The 18,572-nt window shown below is 35.6% G+C and overlaps 1 non-coding gene across 1 annotated transcript; it reads right to left on the bottom strand.

Annotated features, from left to right (window-relative positions):
• Positions 1–293: 293 nt before the first annotated feature.
• TRNAD-GUC (transfer RNA aspartic acid (anticodon GUC)) lies at positions 294–365 on the bottom strand. Its single transcript has one exon. It is a non-coding gene; the product is annotated as a tRNA-Asp (tRNA).
• Positions 366–18,572: the final 18,207 nt, after the last annotated feature.

Genomic DNA, 18,572 nt, shown 5'->3' with positions numbered 1-18,572 from the left:
AAAAATAATTACATTAAGATGTTAAAAAGATCATGAAAAGGGTTAAATATTCATGTCAAATACAAATTACCTTAAAGAATGCCAATGGTTTCGGTTTTATGACAGTCTCCTTAAAAGTTTGCTAGGCAAGCTGAATTTAAATACAAAATATAAATAATTAGAAAAAAGCCATCAGTAATTCTTAAACATGACGATATTTGAACAAACTTTGAAACATAATTGTAAGGGTAGTGCTGAAAAAATGAACGATTATTGTTGCAAGTTTCTTCATTAGATGAAATCTTGGTAAAAAGCGCCGTTGCCGGGGATCGAACCCGGGTCACCCGCGTGACAGGCGGGAATACTTACCACTATACTACAACGACAAGTTTTTGTTATAATTTTTCGAATTATATTCTTGAACTAAATTTTAATGATACTTAACCTTTTGGATTTACAAATCGCAACCCCAGCGACAGTTGACAAACAATCATTTTATCAAAATTCAAATCCTCCTTTTTGCTCTTCCTTAATTATCAAGTATCAACCTCTATACCCATTAAACATGTTGTCCTTGGTTAACTCCTAATTAAGACATTCGAACTCTCGCATGAAACTATGAAAGATCAATAGTTTAGAATTAAAACTTTTATTTATTACTAAATAATAAATATCTCGATGTACACCTCTAAATTAGTCAAAAAGTAAACAAGGGAGGTTTGAATTAGAAATTAAAACTCTGAATATTGAGTAGCAATGAGACAACCAATTAGGCAGTGTAATAGACAAGAGAAAAGTAAAAAGTGTGATGGAAAAACATATAAATGCTCCAAGTACTTGAAGTAGTCTATGAGGTTACCATTGGTCTATGTTGATTTGCCTATGTTTAAATGTTTTATAAAAAATCAAAACTTATATATTTTTTTAAAATATAGTTTTGAATTGCAATACCACTGATCTGCCGTTGTAAAAAAAAGATCCATGCATTTGTTTATATTTATACAATGACGGTTAAAAACTTAAATTATATAATTATAAGTATTAATATAATTTTTTAAAATAACTGTTTCAAACATAATTATTACGAAAGTTACGGGACATGTCATGATCCCATCATTAATTAAGAGAAATTAAATATCTTCATGTTTTTTTGTTCTCACAAATCATCCAACCAATTAAATGATAACATTTATCATATTAATATATTAAAATATCATTAAATGAACATTAAATATACACATGTTACTATTTAATTAGGCAGAAGAATTTATAAGAACAAAAAGTATGAGGATATATAATTTCTCATTAATTAAACATAATCATTATATTTTATTTAATGAGAAATTATATATCCTCATACTTTTTGTAGGGTCGACCCATTTTTTTCGTGCATTTTAAAGGAACAAACTGTTTTTTGTAGGGTCGACCCACTTTTTCGTAGCTCATTTTATATAGCTTTATATAGATTTTATATCTATTATATTATGATGTTGTGAAATTTAAACACAAGTACTGAGTTGTCTAAGTGGTAAAGCACTGAACTTTTAACTTTGATGTCCCTATTTTGAATTTTGGCTCTTAAACTGGTATACTTTATTTTGTTTATCAGTTTTTCAACTAGTTTCTTAAAATTCTAAAATTGTCTCACATCGACCATAACATGAAACATAACTCATATCCTTATGTTATATAAACAACACAAACTTTTCAAATTTCAACAAGTTAAACTTTCGAATGGGTTTGGGTTTAAACCCGAAACCAAGAAACTGAACCCGTCGGTTTTGGATACCCCTTTACTTTAATACTAGCTCCATCACTGTCAGACACTTGTAAGAACTCGATAATCTTTTCCATTGTAAATTTTTTTCAAAACAAATTATGCATCACCGGAATGATTTTTCCAATGTAAATTTTATTCAAAACTGAACCCATTGTGTTTTATGTCACGCCCCCAAACCAAGGATGACAGAAATGTCCGGGGGTGGCAGACTTCATGTGTAGTATCATAACAATGAGTATAATAGTGCTCAAAGTAAATACAACCATCATAAATATAATTGAAAAAGTTACACCATAATATGAGTTTACATATTTCAAATTCAATTACACTATGATGACAAAATAAATTGTTTGATGCCTTAGCATCCCATCCTCAAAAGCTGCGGATTACTTGTTTTACCGAGAATACAAGTAGTTTCGAAAAAGTGTCAACAATTAAGTTGGTGAGTTCATAAGCTTTTGAATGTAGCATTTGAAAATCCTGGTTTCTACCAGTATGTAAAGTATGTACTGTTTGAAAACCCTGGTTATCACCGTTATGTATAATAATTTTATTACTTGAAATAAAACTGAGTATTATATCCCGAGTTTGAAAACCCTTGTTTGTAAATGTAATGTATACCCAAGGAAAATCCAATATTTTCCTTATAAAATGTTATGTAGTCTTAAATCCCAAGACCGAGTATATGAATGTTCATACTTGTAACGAAGAATGCAGTTTTAAATAAATAAAACCCCCTTTTAAAATAGAAAAATTCTCATAAACTACATGTGTGCCGTTATCTCCTTATGTGAGTCGCTATAACCATACTATAACAGAGATGCCTGCTGTGACGTTCTTCAGGCGTCAGAAATGAAATAACATTTATCACCCCGATCGGCCAATCGGGTTGTTGCAAGCAGCATGGGTGTGGGTTGTCAATCCTAATACAGATCTATACACAATTATCACGCTCTCCCTACAAGAGACTCTGGTTATAACTATTTCAGGAAATTTTAAACAGTACTCTAACACACCGCTCCCGAGTTGTAGCAAAGAAAAGAAGAGAAGAGAAAAGAAAGTAATGAGAGAAAAGAAGAGAAAAGAAAGGGAAACAAATTTGTCTTTTGTGCTCCCGAGTTGGGAAGAAATGGAAGGAAAGTTAAACATTTTATTCTTTCTTTTCAAATCCTCCCAAATCGGAAGGAAAGTTAGGAGGGAAAGTGATCCTTCCATTTCCTTCCACTTCTTTCCTTTAATGAAACTCGGGAGCACCAATCTCTCGTACTTTCCTCTCATTTCCACCCATTTCCTTTCTTTTCTCTCCCTTAAGTTGAACCCAGGAGCGAGGTGTAAGAGTACAATGAAGACGTGTCTCACAATTTACGATAACGAGTCTACGTGCAGAATACGTGTAAAAAGCTTTTCTATGGTGAATTTGAAATCCCCTGTTGTTTTGTATGTTCGAAATGTGAAATCCCCAAACTATACCCTTTATAGTTTATTTTGTATTAAATGAAAAACTCATTTGTATTGAGAGTAAAACCTTTTTTATGTAATATGCTTGTATCGGAAAATCCATAAACTATCCCAATTTTAGTTTATTAAATAGTAATTGAAACCCATTTGTATTGAGGGTAAAAACCCCTTTCGGTGTAAGTAGTAATTTAGCAAACACAACTATTTTTACTATGTTTCATCTTGTATGTTTGTAATGACAAAGGACTCTTACAAGTCAGTGAGAAGTTTTATGTTATTTAAATGTACCACAACAGAAAAACATATGCAAAATATGAAGTCATTAAAGATATACACTTTGCTCTACATGTTACAAAGTGTTATGAAAGTTGTAAGCTGTTAACTAGTTTTTAACTTTTCTGCACTGTTTTGGAAAAATCACAGAAAAATCATACGAGGTCGAAAACTGAATCCGTAAACTCTGAGAGTTTATAAAATGTGTCTAGTTTGTTCATAATTTTTATTATGGATTTTAGATGTCTCTAACTTGTGTGAAAATTTCCATATTCACAGACTGGTCTGAATTCATAGCTACAGTGATAGACAGTTTTATAAAAATCACCATAAATTGTAGAAAAATCGTATGGACATGTGCAAGTAGTCATTTTAAAGGTATAAACCTGAAATATTTTCAACTAATACAGTTTTGAAAACTAAAAAGTTTAAGATGTTCAAAACAGTTCGTGAATGAACATTAACTTTTCTGTTGAAAGTTGATGTTTGAATTTAGTTAAGTTGTTGGTGTTTTAATTTGTATTCTCCCCCCTAAAACTTGAAGAAAACATGAAAATGTGGGGGGTATGAACTCACCTTGAGCAATCTCTTAGGATGGATGATGAAGAGAAGAAGTTTCCAAGTAAAGAACACTTGGGAGATGCTTGAAGATTCAGAGATTCTATGACCAAATATGATGATATTTGTGTAAGGAATCCATGATTTGAGTGGATAAGTATTGAGTATTCAAGTGATGGATGAAGATACTTACCAAAACTGGAGGAGAGTTCTCAAGAACCACCTTGGAATCTCGAGTGTAGAGAGAGAAAGTGAGAGAGGGAAATAGGTTTGCTTTTTGGTGAAGAGTGAGTAAGGTGGGAGGAGAGATAAGGATTTTATAGATCTTTGATCAAGATAACTTGCTGGAAAAGAGTATGAAAGGACAAATAATTGACTAGGTAGGGATGAATAGTGACTGAGGGTGTTCATAGAGTGGGTGTGGAGGTAGCTTGTGTCATAGATTTATAGAAAAGTCAACACTCCAACTCCAAAAGCTTACACAATAGATTTTATTCTTAGACTAAGATTCCCCCCCCCCCCCCCCAAAGTGATTGAAATATGAATATATAGGGTCTCATATGCCAAAATATGAGTTTGGGTGAAAATCCCGCGTTAAAATCATGAAAAACGAGCTTAAAACGTGAAAGGACTCGAAAACCGGGAAATAGGGGCGAAGCTGCGAGATTCGGTCCTTAAGAACCGAGAGGGAGGGTTCAGTTCGAAGGTTCTCGCAGGTGAACTTGCTGACAGGAACCGGAAGTGAAGGCAAAGGCGAAGGCTGATGCGGAGTTGGTAGATGATGATGAGACAAAAACCAATATAAGACCCATCAAGTAGAAAATGAGGCGCGCATAGAACAGGACTATGTTCTAAATAGTGACACAAATAAAAACTCAAGTAGGTACGGTTTTACTAATTTAATTACATATTCTTTTCTAATGACATTCATGAGAAATCTTAATGAAACAAATTAGAAATGAGCACACATGATGACTTAGAGCAATGAGAGAAGAGGTGAATTCCACTATAATGGATTTAGGGTATGCAGAAATCGGATGTAAAGTTGAATCACAATTAAGATGGAATGTTTTGGAAAAATTAAAAAATACCTTACAAGAAGAAGCACATTTGAATATATTTGGTCTCCTTCACTAAGTTTATTCAGATTTCAAGGTGCAGTCACCTTCAAGAAGAATAACTATATGGAGGTAGATGCCTTCCTCCTTGATTCCAAGAATGTAGTGCTCATAGAGGCACAAAGACAAATAACTTTCCATTTCTAACGGGGTGAACTAAGTATGAGTGTGGAAGTTTGAAGGAGATAAAAGAGGTGAAAGGCGAGAGTTGGAGTGGGATCAATTTTTCTAACAAAACCAATGGAGGTGATGCTTTTGTCTTTATCTCAGAGCTTGTTTATATTAGATTGACTGGTCCGGATAGCAATTTTTGCTAATTCGGTCCGATCTTCCCGTTTACTAAACTCAAAAATTGGCTAACTCTGTTACACCAAAAATTTTATGACAAATTTAAACTTTCAAAAACAACTAAAATTCCATTAGTTATTACAAAAAGGCAACTTGTTTTCAAAATGTATCTTATCAGAGTATCCCAGAACCAAAATCATACAAAGTGAGGAGCTGTACGATCACGCCTTTGCCTTGCCATGATCTCGTGATGTACTTGAAACAATAAATTGAAACTGTAAGCACGAAAGCTTAGTGAGTTACCCCTAAAATACCCATACCTTTCAACCATACACATACAACAATGAGCAACATACTCTGGGTCCAGTCAACCATCGGGTTGGAATACCCCTGGTCCCCAACCATCGGGTTGGAATGCCAACATACTACGAGTCCAATCATCCTCGGGATGGAATACTCTCGGCCCACAACCATCAGGTTGGAATGCCCACACACCTACACATACAACAACTACTATGGGTCCAATCATTCGTCGGGATGGAATACCCCAAGCCCTCAACCATCTGGTTGGAATGCCAACCTACTATGAGTCCAATCATCCTCGGGATGGAATACTCTTGGCCCAAAACCGTCGGGTTGGATTTCCCACATACGATGAGTCCAATCATTCTCAGGATGGAATACTCTCGGTCCACAACCATCAGGTTGGATTGCCCACATACTATCAATCAAACATGTGCACCTATATCAGATAATCATATAACAGTCTACAAGACAACATACTAGGGCCCTATCATCCTCGGGATGGGATACCCTCCACTACTGCTCAATCATGTGCACATATAACTGATAAGCTCCTACTAGCATACAAACAGTCAGACCAAACTATAGGTCACTAAGCATAACCGCATCCGACCTACCAGGATACCAATCTAACTGATCATACTAGCATATAACCATCCTATCTACCAGGATGTCAAGCTAACACATCACAATAGTAATTATTTCAAATAACAATTCAAAGGGCCGACCTTGGTGCCTTATACCCTTGAGTATAGTGAGGTTAACTCACCTTGCAAGTGTCAAACTGAAGAGATAAGATCAAATCCTCCGATCACAGCCACGAACTCTACCACCTAACACTATGATGGAACCATATCTATAAGTGCTCAATTACCAGAATACCCTTGGAAGTCAAACTGGTCAACTCTTGGTCAAGGTCAAAGTCAATAGCCGAGGTCAACAGTCCATGCTGACCCGCCATGTTGACCTGACTCGCCGAGTGCACTATACCGACTCGTCGCGTCCTTCCTAAACTCGGGAAGTTGTGAAATACTTGGTTGACCGTCGAGTTTCCCTATAACTCACCGAGTTAATGCGTGTCTAAAGGTTGGGAAAACCCTAGCCGACTCGCCAAGTCATTCGACTGACTCGTCGAGCCCAATGCAATCTTCATCAGACTCGCCGAGTTGTTCATCAACTCGTCGAGTTCATGACCATCTTCATATGACTCGCCGATTCGACCTTGCGACTCGTCGAGTCCCTTCAATCCTTCATCCATACAGATGCTTTTTAAGCCATGCTAAGGCTCTATATTGTAGATCCAGCTTCCCAAGGCATGTTTCTCACGTAAAGGTGCAAACTTTACGTGCATACAAGGTGAGTTTGGCTCAATACAAGCCAGGGAAAAGGTTCAAGACAAGAATGCTCACAAACAAGCTAAAGGGCTGATACTTTATGATTTCATGGACGAAGACAGTTCTAGATCTGAAGTTGAAATCTCAGATCTAGACCCAAAACCCGAAATGGATCCTAAACATGCTAAATGGCCCCAAATCTAAACCATGAATAGATCTAGATGTAGCAAGGTCAAGTTAATGACTTGTTAGCTTCAAACTGATGCCACTGAGCAAAGAAATCGAATCCACCAGCTCCTCTATGATCAAATCTTCTTAAACTCCAAGCCTTCATCTTGCAATTACTTCAAAACACACTTTCCCTCCTTCACACACTCAAAATGGGGGTTTGGATCAGTTATGGTTGCTTCTGGACGTCAAGGGGTGATAAGGGGGCTGAGGTAAGGACTTAAGGTCCTTTAAATAGGGTGAAAACCCTAAAATTAGGGTTTTCTCTTCCCAACACCAACTCGTCGAGTCCAGCCGCCGACTCGGCGAGTTGGTTACTTAACACGTGGCCAAAACCCGCTCTGACTCGATGAGTAGTCATACCTACTCGCCAAGTAGACTCCTTAAATTACACATAAGCCCCTAAATCATACTTTTGAAGTTTGGGATGTTACATAATCGGTCCATATATCTAATTCGGTAAGTAAAAAACAACTGATTCGGTCCTTGAAGAAAATAAAGCATATTTTTTTTCTTTCAAAACTAACCTTATGATATTTCCGAGTAATATACACATTTCCTTATTACATCGTCATACATTTAAACAAAAAGTAGTATTCAGTAAGATGTCATTTCTTTTTTCCAATTCTATATAACATCAATATATGTAAATTATATAATATACAATGTATCTTTTTTTCTTTCTAATTTCTCAATCAATAACCATACCTACAATCATTTCTATATAAGATCAATATATGTAAATTATATACCAACTAGTTGAAAAGGTTTATGGAAACATCCAACCGAATATACTAATAGACCTTCGATATATATATATATATATATATATATATATATATATATATATATATATATATATATATATATATATATATATATATATATATATATTCGAGTACGGTGTACAAGAGATTAGTTGAAAAAGTTTATGGAAACATCGAACCGAATATACTAATAGAACTTCAGTTATTTTGTAACTAATATCAAAAGATTAAGTAAGACCAGTTAGACCTATGAGACATTGACAATGCTTTTATATAACTCATGTCATTTGTCTTGGAGAAAAACATTGAGGACAAGAAATTAGAGAACTTATAACTCCTGAAACTTTATTCTTTGTGCCACATTCCTCTGAGTATAACCATAGCCTCCATGTTTATCCCATTATTCAAATGATGTCCTTTATGTTTTTGTTTCTTTTAATTATTTTCCAACTCATGAAACCTTATTCTTTTAACATGTTTCAACATCTTTACGATGGCCAACACATTGAACTTGAAAGGAAAGGTCACCCACCACAAATGCAGATGCCGACATTCATGTCTCTTGCTCTATAGAGAGAGCATCATTGGATGATACATTGACATTGGTGGTAAAGAACCAAGGTATTCCAAATTTATTGCTCATGGATATGTCGATAATTTCCATATACATTGAAGAGATCAAACTCCGAGCGATCTCTACATCTCTTGGTTTTCTATGTGAAGTAGACCTGACAATTCGAGACACGAATACACGAATTTGTGAGAGACATGACACGAAACAAGTACATCTTGAAAATTGAGATAAAACTTATTTCTCATCGTGTAATCATATCATGTCAAATTCGTAGCTGACACGTTTTCATGACATGAATTCACGAATTGTCAGGTCTAATGTTAAGATTATATGCGATCTAACAAAACAGTAAACTTTTGAATTTTCAGATTTGTTCATAAGGAAAGGCCAAGCTGTTTCAGACGTTAGTTGTGAATGTAATTTTTTGCAACGATTGAATTGGTGGACTGCAAATTGTTAGAGTGGTTAAAACTTGTTGACAAGGATGGCAAGCGAACTTTGAATGTCATTTCTTTGTCCCAAGAAAAAATAAGGACTGATTTGTCCCACGTGCTTCTGTTGATAAGTGGAAAAAACGCTTTGGAGTGTGTTCTTGCTATAAGGCATTAAAAATTCTAAAGACCAGTTCTACACAACCTACCAACCTACCCTCGACCGACAAAGAACTTGGTTGGGGTCCATTATTTGGCTGACAAAATGATAGTGCTCCAAAATGCCTCGACATTACCATTTTGTCAGCCAAACAATAAACCTCAACCATGTGTTTTGCCAGTTGCATGTAGGTTGTGTGGAATTGGTCTTCAGAATTCCAATGTCTTCTAACAAGAACACACTCCAAACATATTTTTTCCACTTATCAACGTAAGCAAGTGGGACAACTCACTCCCCAATTCTTCTTGGGATAGACAAATGACATTCAATGTTCGCTTGTCATCCTTGTCAACAAGTTTTGACCACTCCAACGATTTACAATTCTACAATTGAGTTGTTGCAAATATTACGTTCACAGCTAACGTCTCAGCAAGATGGTCTTTCCTTATGAACATATCTGAAAATTCAAATATGTATTTTTTTTGTTAGATTGCATAATATCTTAACATAGAACCCGCTTGAAAACCATGTATGCGAAGCATATTAGAACCTGCTTGAAAAAATTGTCGGAGGGAACAATGGAATAAGTTAGGTCTTCTAAAATAAACTAGTATCCACCCAATTTCATAAAAACATCAAATCAGTCCAATATGACAACTGGAAAGAATACAACAATCATTTTTTTCGTGAATTCAACAATTTTGTTTTTCTTGTCCCTACACTTCCTCTCAAAATGGCAAATCTGAGAGAAAAGTAAGATCTATCGGTAACATCATCTGCACCATTCTTTTTGATGGTTTGTTTTATTTCTTTCTTTTCTATAGTTTATTTTAGCATTTTTAGTACCGTTTGTTGATTATTGCATTGCATTTTCATTTCTTTTCTCTATTTTGGATCGTATCGGGTACCTTCTATGTTGCATGAGATGTTTTACAGGTTTTTGGAGTGTCTTTGCAGTTGCAGACTAGCTTGGAGATTTTATGGGCTTGCGATGCATTATTGGGCTTTACGGATCCATCAAAGAAGAATTAGGCTTAAAATGTTGAAAACTTGGAAGAAGTGGGCTTATGAAGATGGGTCATGGAATCTTATTATTGGGCACGGACTATCCATTTGAAGCCAGAAAATGATTGGCCAAATTTGAATCATGTGAGGTGTGGAGGGGACCAAGGGAATGTTGTGTAGTGGGGTGGAGTAGTGAAGAAAAAGCGCCAATAGTGTTTTAACACCATTTGCAAGGGTGGAGGTTTCAGTCATGCAAACTTGCGAGGGTACCTGCGCAACTGCACACTTTACGACATTTTGTCATTTTGCTCATGATTTACCTTAGAGGGTTGGGTTTGGTAGCCACGCTTTGATTTCCCACCATTGGAGCACCTTGGAGGTGATTTTGAGAGCTTGATCTACACTCTTCTCATTCTTTTAGTAATTGTTAGTTTCTTGATGTAAAAACACTTTTGTGATTGTTATCTTGTTGCCATGAGTGGAAAATCTCTTTATTTTGGTTGACTTGGGCTAAAACCCTTGGATGTTTGTGGGCTTTGAAGGATTTATGCTTGATTTCCATTTATCTTATGTTTATGATTCTAGTTCATATCTCTTATGCTTGATCTACACTCTTTTCGTTCTTTTAGTAATTGTTAGTTTCTTGATATAAAAACACTTCTGTGACTATTATCTTGTTGTCATGAGTGGCAAATCTCTTTATTTTGGTTGACTTTGGCTAAAACCCTTAGATGTACAATGTATCATCATAATTCACATAGTCAATCTTAGACCCACTACCAAAATTCAGATTCATAATGCTAACACAACAAAGAAAACATAGACAATTGTGAACCAGAAAAAATAAGCACAACAAAGAAAACACAGAAAATTATGAACCTTATACGTCCAGATGGTCACCACGGTATGTCAGGGCCCAAGACAGGAAACACAGAGTTAAAGAAAACAATAACAAGGAACAAAGAAAGCAGTAAAGGTAATTGGTGTACTCAATACAACCAACATCTCCCACAACTATAACTAAAAAGGAGGTAGAATAGAATAAGAAACGCTTACAGAGCAGTAAAAAGGAGAAGAAAATGGATCGACTCCAGTTACTCCATTCTCTACAAGAGTTAACGATGATAAAATCCGTTCTTAGGAGAGTTATTTTAGAGAAGGGATTGGTCGATCGAAGAGGCGGACAGAAAATATGCTCGTCAGTCAATGATCTCCACTCAAAGACAAATAGTCTACCATGAATCTCCACTTGAAGACGAACCTGCAAGATCACAAAAGAACTTGTAGTACCAAGATCTTACATAGATAACAACATAATCAAAGATCGCTTTCGATTTAGGGAAATCCCATGGAAACCCCTATATAAAAAAACAAAGAACCCTAGATTTTCACAAATCAGGTAAATTGAACTAGAGATTTCAACAGAAACTACAGATCTAACTGAGAACTCTGAAAGTCTACAAAGATCGGAAACAAAAACCAGACAAAACAAACGAATCTAAAGAGGAAGTAGACCTTTCGATTCAAATGAGCAAATAGAACAAGATGATTGTTGGAAAACAAGATCGGAGCCCTAAAGCTCTAATACCATGTGAAAGAGTAAAGAAATCGATATTCCCAAAATCATCATCTATTATAACAATTTAGGACAAATAGACATATGGTTTGCACGAACTTACAACACAAACCTCACTACAAATAACCTATTCCATTATCACAATTGATCACACTCCTTAATCTATTATGAATAACAAAAGATATGAACAAGGATGAACAAACGAAGAACACCCTAATTACACAGAGATCTATAGAGAATAAGAGAGACTACGGGCATGTTCGACACATAGCGTTTGTGAGTGTTTGAGAGCTTCTAGCTTCTAGCGTTTAACAAAATGCTCTGTTTTGAACAGAAAGTCTCGTTTGACATAACAAGCTTCTATCATTTAATTTAAACAGAACGCTCTAAATCCAAATGCAACTTTACGTAGCATTTAACAAAAAGCTACCAGCTAGAAGCTACCCGCTACAAGCCTATTTATTCCGAGCACACCCTATGTGAGATATCTGTGAAAAAATGAGTTGATCCAATGAACAAAACTTACAGAACAAGTTAAATACCTAGGTCAAGATCTGAGTGCGCGTGTTCTTACAAATTGATAGACAAGAATGAGTCTACTATCCCTTCAGAATTGCATATCCACCGAACCAACCCTTGCACAAAATAACTTAACAAAAAGATATATAAAACTTACCAAAACGACCCTGCAACATTAAAACCTTTGCACACAGATCCATATCACAAAATGTTAAGTTTGATATTAACCTTTTTTTTGAAAGAGATATTAACCTTTGTTATTTTAACACAAAGTTCAATATAATTAATAGGTTATGTTATAAAAGAATAAAAAATTAATGAGTTTGCAATTAGGATTTGGTAAAAAGAAATGATCATACGTACGGTTATTGATTGAGAAATTAAGGAAAAAAACATTGTATAGTATATTGATGTTACATAGTAGAACAAGAAAAAAGAAATGCCATCTTATTAAATACTACTAGTTTTTGTTTAAATGAATGATGATGTAATAAAGACAAAATACACCATGGCATCATTCTGTTAGAAAAAGAAAATTATCCTGCCTTTCACCTCCATCTTCTTCAAGCTTCCATACTCAGTTCATTCTGTTAGATGAAATGGAGAGCTCTTCCATACTCAGTTCATTCTATTAGATGAAATGGAGAGCTCTTTAGTTTCTTACCTCTACGAGCTCCACGTTCTTGGAATCGAGGAGGAAGGCATCTACCTCCCTACAGTTATTGTTCTCGACAATGACTGCCCGTTGAAATCTACGGAGTCAATGGGGGAGCTGAGACTCACCAAAAGAGATCAAATATCTTCAAATATGCCTCTTCTCGTAAGGTAAATTTTGATTTCCCCAAAAAATTCCATCGTAATCGTGCTTGATACTTTCCATCCGATTTCCGTATATCCTAATTCCTTTTCACTCACTGCTTTAAGTCAATCCTGTGTCACTAGTTAGACATAGTTCTTATATATATTTTTGTCCATTGATCTAGCCTCAGAATAGCGCAAAATCTGTGACATCATTGAATTCAAGTCTCCTGGTGTTAGCATTGAGGTCTCTTATAGTTTTGTAACCTCTACTAGGTTGTGTCTCAGGAATAGATAGATATGAATTTGTTCCTTGGGTAGATTAAATATTGACTGGAGTGTTGAGATTCGGTGTGTTCATGGTTTTCAACTACTACTGGCCATTTCCATAATAGTTCTATTTCTCCTCTATGCAACCCCATTCAGTTGGGGTGTGTAGAGTACCTAGTGGTTATTTGATGACGAATTCCATTCTCTTTCAGAAACTCTTTAAAACAAATGGCATTGTATTCACCTCCCCACCAGATCTTATAGCTTTTATTTGATGACCACTTTGTTTCTCAACAAAGGTCTTGAAAGTTTTAAAGTTGTTAAACACCTTTGATTTCTCTTTTAGGAAGTATACCCAAAGTTTTCTGCTGAAATAGTCTATAAATGTAAGTAAATACCTGTTTCCAATTCCTCCAATGGTGGGTGTTTTCATTGGACCACAAACATCTGTGTGGAGGAATTCAAGAGCTTACTAGCCCTCCTTGCTTTATATTCCTTAGACTATTTTCATAGCATACATCCATTGCATACATCTTCTACTTTGTTGATGTTTGGCATTCCCCTGACTAAATTATGCTTGTACATGTAATTTAAATATCCCAGATTAGCATGCCCAAATCGATAATGCCATAACAGGGAAGTTTGATTGGTAGATAGGTTAAAAGAAAAGAAAGTATCTCCTTTAAAGTTTATAGGAAACATTTTGTTTGTGTTCATGTTAAGCTTACCAAGAATGCTTCCATTTGGGTCCTCGATCTCACAAATTTTACCTTTGAATTGAAGGTAATATCCTTTTTTGTAAAAGTTGTCCTACACTAAGCAGGTTATGCTTCAAGCCTGGAACGAAATATACACTTTGTATTTTTTTCTTGCCAATCTTGGTTTCAACAGCAATATCACCAATTCCATGAACATCTAACCTCTTGTCATCACCTGTTCTTACTTCTCTTTTGAAAGATTCATCCATTTGAACAATAATACTTTTGCATCCAGTCATATGATTACTGCATCCACTATCTATGAACCATGTGTCATCAATTGGTTTAATAGTAGGATCAGTCGATTATAAAATTCTTCTGCTGTCTCTGATTCTTTCATCTTTAGCCCATCAAATTCGCATCTTAATGTCTGCAATGCAGTCTAACAATTTTGACTTTTTCTTCACCACGATATGTTCTATAGTGCATATCCCACGCTTCTTTTGATGAATTCGAAGAAGAGATTCTCTCAAATATAACTTCATCCCCGACCAAATAGATTATATAGAGAGCCTTTCTGTCCTTTTCCTTGAATTTTTAATATCATTCTCTGTTCGTCAAACTCTACTGCTTCTTCAAATCCATTTTCTACAATATATCACAAGTCTTGTGATTCGTAGAACATATTCATCTGGATACTCCAATTGTGGTAGTTTCTACCATTCAATTTTAGGAGTTGTAGGTGTACGGGATTGTTCATATTTACAGCCATTTTACTCCGCGGCGGTGATGCCACAATGTTAGAGATATAACATGAAACACACAAGTTTTACTAAACTTCTACTTTTATTTCTTGACATTAAATCATGAAAATGTTTTTACATACAATCTTACATTTATTTATAAGTATATATTAAGTATATATATATATATATATATATATATATATATATATATATATGTATATATATATATTGCACCTGTTAAGATTCTGACTGTAACTGATAAATAACATAACTGCCAATTATGAGTAACTGACATATCTGCCACAAGTTCATCAATTTGCTAGCTTAAATTTCAACATATATAACATTAATAGCAACATTTTCTTTAAAATAAAGCAGAGGCTCAAAGAAAGAAAAAAGAAAATTAGGAAGGAAATTCTATGAGCATCCTTATTAACCTCCAGTTTTGGTTCTACAACCAATGTTGGACTAGGCAAACGGAAAGACTTGTCTCACTTTGTGCCAGCCACATTGCTCTGCTATAATATAGAGTATAAGATTGTTCATCCCATTACTAGAATGATTTGTTGAAGGTAATCACTATCCCAATAGAATCATTGTTATTGTCTTGAAGAAGTTAGCATGTTATAGAATGATCTGGAAGATTCTAGAATATTATGGAATACTATAGAGGAGTCTAGAAGACGCCAAAAGACTCTAGAATACTCTAGAACAACATGGAAGACCCTGGAAGGTTATGGATCATTCTAGAAGACAATGGAGCATCCTAGACCTCTCCAGAACATTATAGAACATTTTAGAAACATATAGAAGTTTGTAATAGATATAGAATACGATAGAAAGTTCTAGAATAGTCATTAGTGTATGTAGATCTAGAACCTTCCTATATGGAGGTGAAAACACCTATAGATAGGTATGAAGCTCATTTTCTCCTAACCAATCCGAACATCCAACCATCCAAGAAACGGCTTAGAGAAAGCAACAAGGAAGTGCCTTTTGAGTCACCAGTGGTCATAACCAATGGTGATTCTATTCCTGTTGAGGGAAGAGGGGATTGCACGCTCCCAGGGGGAGTAAAAGTGAATGAAGTTCTATGTGTGCCAAAATTTAAATGCGATTTACTCCCAGTTAGCCGTTTAAGCAAGGATCTTCAATGTGATGTGACATTTTATCCTGAATTTTTTGTCATGCAGGGGTTACTTACGAGGAACTTGGTTGGAGAGGGTAGATGTGATGGTGGTTTATATCGAATGGGGATGACCAAGATGAGGGAAGCTATGATGACTGTTGCAGACACATGGCACAAGAGATTGGGTCACACTTCTAAAGATAAACTCTCTAGAATCAGTTTAGCTAGAAATAATACTATCAATTTTAATAGTTAGGTTTGTGATTCTTGTGTAAAGGCAAAATTGGTCCAGACACCTTTTCTTATTAGTTCAATCAAAACCAAAGAAAATTTTGATTTAATTCATTGTGATATTTGGGGTGGGTATCAATTACCTTCTTATACAAAAGCAAACTATTTTCTTACTATTGTCGACGATTTTAGTAGGGCAGTTTGGGTTTTCCTTATCAAACAAAAAGGTGATGCCAGTAACTGCCTGGTTAATTTTCACAAAATGGTGATAGTTCAATTTGGAAAACACATTAAGAGGGTTAGAAGTGACAATGGCGGTGAGTTTACTTCTAACCACATGCTTCAGTTTTACAATGAACATGGAATCTTGTTGGAGACGACTTGTCCCCATACACCACAACAGAATGGTGTAGTTGAAAGGAAACACATACATTTTCTTGAGACAGCCCATGAAACTCGTTTTGAAGCCAATCTTCCAAACAGGTTTTGGGGAGAATGCATCTTAACAGCAGCCTATATAATCAACAGGCTTCCATCTAAAGTCATTAAGAATAAAACTCCTTACGAAATTGTTTGGAATCAAAAGCCTCAATATGACCACATGCAGGTCTTGGGTTGTTTAGCCTACTACAGAAATACGGATACAAAAGGAGAAAAGTTTGAGAATAAGGGAAAGCCCGGTGTGTTCTTGGGTTATCCACAAGGGACTAAAGGATATAAAATTTATGACATTGAGTCAAGAAAAATTATCATCAGCAGGGAAGTTTTGTTTCATGAAAGCACTCTCCCATTCAAGAATGAGAAGCTTGGTCAGGATGATGGAGATGAAGAGCCAGTCAAACTTCACAACGATGTGTGTTGCGAAGAACATACCATAAGCAAAACCTTTAAAACTATTTCCATGAATGAGCTAACTCATGAGGCTCACGTTCTTGATGATCATGTTGATTCTATCGGACATGAGAATGATGAACATAATAACGAAGATGTCCAATGGGGGGAGTTGAATCATGATACAACCAATGTGCAAGACGATACCATTGAACTCACGCAAAAGGGCTCACGTGGTGATGAATCTGAAGGAGAGAGTCTAAGAAAAAGCATTAGAACGGAATCACAGCCACAAAAGTTCAAAGATTACGTTGTCAAATTACCCTATTCGATTAACCATTAGCAACCCGATTCCAATCAAGAAGCCTTAACGGTACACCCTATCTCTAATTTTGTCTCTTATGAAAATTTCTCTGAAAATCATAAAGCTTACTTGACAGCCATCACCTCAAATGATGAGCCTTAATCTTTTAAACAATCTTCACAGGAAAAAAGGTGGAAACATTCTATGCAACAAGAAATACGAGCTTTGGAGAAAAATGACACCTGGACTCTCACTGATCTTCCAAATGGACAAAGAGCCATAGAATCAAAGTGGGTCTATAAGATCAAGTACAAGCAAAATGGCGAAGTTGAACGATACAAATCCAGACTAGTAGCAAAGGGATTTACACAAATGGAAGGTGTGGACTATCACGATACTTTTGCACCAGTGGCAAAACTTGTCACTATGCGAACTTTATTGTCAGTTGCTGCAAAGAAGAATCACCAATTGGATGTTAACAACGCCTTCTTGCATGGAGACTTAGACGAAGAGGTTTACATGAAAGTTCCACAGGGATTCTCTAAAGAAGGCGAAACTCGTGTTTGTCGGTTGCATAAGTCACTTCACGGTTTGAAACAGGCCTCCCGTAACTGGTATCAAAAGTTCACAAAGTTTCTTTTGAGCATCAACTTTCGCCAATCCAAAGAGGATCATTCCTTATTTTTACAAAATCAAGAAGGAGTTTACACTATCATCTTAATTTATGTAGATGACGTTATCATAGCCGGGAATGATCTGGATCATATTAAACAAACAAAAATTCAGCTTGATAAAGCTTTTAGTATCAAAGATCTTGGGCAACTAAGATATTTTCTTGGGATAGAAGTGGAAAAAACTCTTGATAGCTTGGTGTTAAGTCAAAGAAAATATATTTTAGATATTCTTAAGGACAGTGGGATGTTGGGTTGTAAACCGAGTGCGTTTCCTATTGAACATAACTTAAAATTGGATCGATGGGAGGAAGAAGCTCGAGTTGATGCAGGTGTGTATATAAGACTTTTTGGTCGACTTCTTTATCTTCAGGCCACTCATCCTGATGTTGCTTATTCTGTTAATGTCTTAAGCCAATTTGTTGGTGATCCTCGAACTAGTCATATGCAAGCTGTCATGAGAGTATTACGGTATTTGAAAGGAACAGCAGGACAGGATATTCTTTTGCCACATGATGGAGAACCAGTTTTAACTGCTTTTTC

Source organism: Lactuca sativa, chromosome 7 (genome assembly GCF_002870075.4).
Source record: "Lactuca sativa cultivar Salinas chromosome 7, Lsat_Salinas_v11, whole genome shotgun sequence".
Classification (NCBI taxonomy): domain Eukaryota; kingdom Viridiplantae; phylum Streptophyta; class Magnoliopsida; order Asterales; family Asteraceae; genus Lactuca; species Lactuca sativa.
This window is presented reverse-complemented; position numbering and strand designations above follow the sequence as displayed.